Raw genomic sequence first — 5,344 nt, forward strand, 5'->3', positions numbered from 1 at the left:
AGCACATCTCCAGGATGATTGCCTGACATCTGGCATGTCCCTGGCCTTCCTCTCTCTGTGTGTGGCCGTTCTCAAACTCCGTTGGATCGTGGAACAAGGCAGGCCTTGTTGGTTCTTTAAGGAAATGACTGGAAAAGATTTACAAAGAATATGTTTATGGCATTTACTCTCTAACTGGGGCGTTTTGGGAGCCGTTGATGGGGATCTGCTGTGGACAAAATACAGACTTCGCATATTTTTATGTTCAAATCTTCAACCAAAACAAGTTCCTTCCCGAGATCATTTAGCAGAGCCATCGTCGCTGCATCCAGAGTGTGAAGCCAGACCTTTATTTCTAAAAAACTGAAAAGGTCAATGTAGAAGCCATTATGACAATATGGCAACAGGTTGTTTTCTTCCTTATCCAAAGAAAAGGTCTAAGGACAGAGGGTGTCAGGGTGTCGTCTGCTGCAAATATTTTTTAGCCTCATGAGGCAAATCTTTGATAATGGGCTATATAAATAAAAAAATTGTACTTGACTTCAATAAGGTTTAACCAACATACATTAAAAAACCCACATTGTTTCTGTCAAAATGTATCACTAAAGTAGCAGCAAACCTTCATTAGTGCCCTAAGATAAAATTAGGGTGACTACTCAGTCATTCCTTATTATTTCATAGATGCTACCGCCTTGCAACTTAATGCTCTATAATGCCTTCATTTAATCAAATTAGAAAGGAAGCAGCCAGTCGCTGAAGGAAATAATCTCATAACAGAGAAGATGGCCACCCGGTTTGTGCCGCAGTGACACACCACATCCAGCTGCTAGCTGGCACGTTTGGGCCAGCCACAGAGAAAGTTGATGCCTGCTGCACCATGAATATATTCAAAGTGCAGAGATGCCCTTGACACCCAGCGGGAACATCAACTGTCGGGGTAACCAGTGAATATTCAGCAGATGCCCTGACCAGCCAAGCTGATGACAGTCCAGACAAAAATAAATTATGGGTAAAGAAAACAACATCCAGTCAGCAACAGATGCCAATTCTTAACTAAATAAAGCTGATTGTACTAGAGCCCGACTGATATATCGGCCGATATTAGGCATTTCCCGATCTATCGGTATCGGCATTTGGAATGGCTGATACATTTTTTTTCAAATATTCATTCCACAGAATCAATCATAATGACAAATAAATGAATCTGGTGTAAAAAATAGAAAATTTAAAAAAATGAGAACGGACAGTCACCCATGTTATGAATAGTTTCCATAGTATGCATAGCATATAATATGCATAGTTTGTCCACCAGAGGACGCTCTACAACGTCCTTGTTGGCAACACTGATTATTTTTTTGTTAATGTGTTTTTGTTCAGAGAACTTAAATTTTAACTTTGTATATTTATAAATTTTATTTATCAGAACTTTAATATATTTTAATGTTCTGTGTTCTGTTGCCTCCGGGAACCATCACCTTATCGTGGTGGAGAGGTTTGTGTGTCCCTGTGAACCTGAGGGCTGTGTTGTCTGGAGCTTTGTGCTCCTGGTAGGGTCTCATGGCAAAGAGGTTCAGGGGAGGGGCCAGACCAAGAATGGTTCAAAGACTCCAATGGAGAACAAGGAAGGGATAGAGAGACCCCGCCGGAGGAAGCCCGGGGCCCCCGTGGAGCCAGGCCCAGACGGTGGCTCGTGAGCAGCGTCTGGTGGCCGGGTTTGCCACGGAGCCCGGTCGGGCACAGCCCGAACAAGCGACGTGGCACCTCTCCCTCCAACCCATGGGCCCACCACCTGTGGGAGGATCCAAAGGGGTCGGGTGCGCTGCTACATGGGTGGCAGCGAAGGTCAGGGGCTTCGACGGACCAGAACCGGGCGGCAGAGGCTGGCTCTGGGGACGTGGAATGTCACCTCTCTGTGGGGGAAGGAGCCGGAACTTGTGCGGGAGGTGGAGCGCTACCAGTTAGATCTGGTGGGGCTTACCTCTACGCACAGTCTCGGTTCTGGAACCGTTCTCCTGGATAGGGGTTGGACTCTGTCCTACTCCGGAGTTGCCCATGGTGTGAGGCGCCGGGCGGGTGTGGGGATACTCACAAGCCCCCGGCTGAGCGCCGCTGCGTTGGAGTTTACCCCGGTGGGACGAGAGGGTCGCCTCCCTACGCCTGGGGTGATGGGGGGGAAAACTCGACTGTTGTTTGTGCATATGCACCAAACAAGAGTTCGGAGTATTGGCCTTCTTGGAGACTGAATGGAGTCCTGTATGGGGCTCCAGTAGGGGACCCCTAGTTCTGCTGGGGGACTTCAATGCACACGTGGGCAATGATGGAGATACTTGGAGAGGCGTGATTGGGAGGAACGGCCTCCCTGATCATAACCAGAGTGGTTGTCTGTTGTTGGAATTCTGTGCTAGTCATGGATTGTCCATCACAACACCATGTTCGAACATAGGGATGCTCATAAGTGTACGGTACCAGAGCACCTAGGCCAAAGGTCAATGATCGATTTTATAATCGTTTCATCTGATATGCGGCCGTATGTTTTGGACACTCGGGTGAAGAGAGGGGCAGAGCTGTCAACTGATACCATCTGGTGGTGAGTTGGGTCAGGGGGTGGGGGAAGACTCTGGAAGACCTGGGAAGCCCAAACGGGTAGTGCGGGTAAACTGGGAACGTCTGGAGGAGGCCCCTGCCGACGGACTTTCAACTCACACCTCCGGCGGAGCTTTTCGTGCATCCCTGTGGAGGCTGGGGGCATGAACCTGAGTGGACATGTTCAAAGTTCCATTGCTAAAGCTGCGGCGGTGAGCTGTGGTCTTAGGGTTTTAGGTGCCTCAAGGGGCGGTAACCCACGAACACCTGGTGGACACGGTGGTCAGGGAAGCCGTCCGACTGAAGAAGGAGTCTTTCCGGGATATGTTGTCTCGGAGGACTCCGGAGGCAGTTGCAGGGTACCGACGGGCCCGAAGGGCTGCAGCCTCTGCTGTGACAGAGGCAAAGCAGCGGGGGTGGGAGAAGTTCGGAGAAGATAGGAGAGGACTTTCGGTCGGCACCAAGGTGCTTCTGGAAAAACGTTCGCCACTCAGGAGGGAAGCGAGGAATCATCCAAGCTGTATACAGTAAGGGTGGGACCTTGTTGACCTCAACTGAGGAGGTAATAGGGCGGTGGAAGGAGCACTTTGAGGAACTAAATCCAGCTGACACGCCCTCTTGGTGGGAGGCAGAGCTGGAGGATGATGGGGGATTGTCGTCAATTTCCCTGGTGGAAGTCGCTGAGGTAGTCAAACAACTCCACAGCGGCAAGCCCCAGGGATTGATGAGATCCGTCCAGAAATGCGAAGGCTCTGGGTGTGGAGGGGCTGTCTTGGTTGACAGCCTCTTCAACATTGCGTGGAAGTCTGGGACGGTGCCTAAGGGTGGCAGACCGGGGTGGTGGTTCCCTCTTCAAAAAGGGGGACCAGAGGGTGTGTGCCAATTACAGGGGTATCACACTTCTCAGCCTCCCTGGTAAAGTCTACTCCAAGGTGCTGGAAAGGAGGGTTCGGCCGATAGTCGAACCTCGGATTGAAGAGGAACATGCGGATTCCGTCCTGGTCGTGGAACAACGGACAGATCTACTCTCGAAGGATCTTGGAGGGGGCCTGGGAGTATGCCAACCAGTCTACATGTGTTTTGTGGATCTGGAGAAGGCGTATGACGGGTCCCCCGGGAGAAATTGTGGGAGGTGCTGCGGGAATATGGGGTGAGGGGGTTCCTTCTTAGGGCCATCCAATCTCTGTATGACCAAAGCGAGAGCTGGTCCGGGTTCTCGGCAGTAAGTCGGACTCGTTCCAGGTGGGGTGGCCTCCGCCAGGCTGCGCTTTGTCAAAATCCTGTTTGTAATATTTATGGACAGGATATCGAGGCGTAGTCGGGGCGGGAGGGGTTGCAGTTCGGTGGGTCGGGATCTCATCGCTGCTTTTTGCGGATGATGTGGTCCTGATGGCATCGTCGGTCTGTGACTTCAGCACTCACTGGATCGGTTCGCAGCCGAGTGTGAAGCGGCTGGGATGAGGATCAGCACCTTAAATCTGAGGCCATGGTTCTCAGGCAGGAAACCGATGGAGTGCTTTCTTCGGGTGGGGAGTGAGTCCTTACCCCAAGTGAAGGAGTTTAAGTACCTTGGGGTCTTGTTCGCGTGAGGGGACCACGGAGCGTGAGATTGGTGGAGAATCGGAGCAGCTGGTGCGGTATTACATTCCGTTTACGCACCGTTGTGACGAAAAGAGAGCTGAGCCAGAAGGCAAAGCTCCGATCTACCGGCAATTTTCGTTCCTACACCTCACCTATGGTCATGAAGGTGGGTCATGACCGAAAAAGACGAGATCCAGGGTACAAGCGGCCGAAATGGGTTTCCTCAGGAGGGTGGCTGGCGTCTCCCTAGAGATAGGGTGAGAAGCTCAGTCATCCGAGAGGAGCCGGAGTAGAGCCGCTGCTCCTTCGCGTCGAAAGGAGCCAGGGAGGTGGTTCGGGATTGGTAAGGATGCCTCCTGGGCGCCTCCCTAGGGAGGTGTTCCAGGCACGGCAGCTGGAGGAGGCCTGGGGAAGACCAGGACTAGGTGGAGAGATATATCCAACCTGGCCTGGGAACGCCTCGGGATCCCCCAGTCGGAGCTGGTTGATGTGGCTCGGGAAAGGGAAGTTTGGGGTCCCCTACTGGAGTGCTCGCACCCGCGACCCGATACCGGATAAGCGGATGAAGATGGATGGATGGATGGATGTGTTCTGTTGCGACAATAAAAGAAATTATTATATTATTTAAGTGAGAACTCATAAATAACTACAAATGACTAATGTTAGGGAAATCTGTTCATGTTTTCTAACATGTTTATGGATTTTATTTTAAATATATATTGGCCGATATATGTCGGATTTTTAAATAACCACATATTGGTATCGGCCTTAAAAATCCTTTATCAGTCAGGCTCTATTTGTCACATGATAGATTTGCAAGGCGCTTTCATCACTATCAAAGCAAGATGTGGCATGTAAACTGAGACAGGGACACAGAGACAGGATCGTGTCAACTAACAGAGACATAACTGTGCATCGTTAATGGCTGACTGTGCGTAGCTACACTGTGATGGGACCTAAAAGCAACGTCTTGTTGCGGGGTTTTATGACAGCACGCCTCATAAAAGGGATGAGGGAAGAAAAGATCACAGCACAGGCCAAAAGTTTGACCACACCTTCTCATTCAATGCGTTTCTTTTATTTTCATGACTATTTAAATTGTGAATATAAGACATATTTTCAGTAATTTCACACTTTTTTTGTTAAGTACATAATTCCACATGTGTTCATTCATAGCATCAAGCAGTCATTTAAAAAAATT

General features: G+C 50.0%; 1 protein-coding gene across 5 annotated transcripts in view; it reads right to left on the reverse strand.

Annotated features, from left to right (window-relative positions):
* LOC116691497 (plectin) overlaps window positions 1-5,344 on the reverse strand; it is a 172,260-nt gene that overhangs the window by 151,897 nt on the left and 15,019 nt on the right. The gene's annotated exons all lie outside the window — the stretch shown is intronic.

Source organism: Etheostoma spectabile, chromosome 6 (genome assembly GCF_008692095.1).
Source record: "Etheostoma spectabile isolate EspeVRDwgs_2016 chromosome 6, UIUC_Espe_1.0, whole genome shotgun sequence".
In the NCBI taxonomy this organism is placed as follows: Eukaryota; Metazoa; Chordata; class Actinopteri; order Perciformes; family Percidae; genus Etheostoma; species Etheostoma spectabile.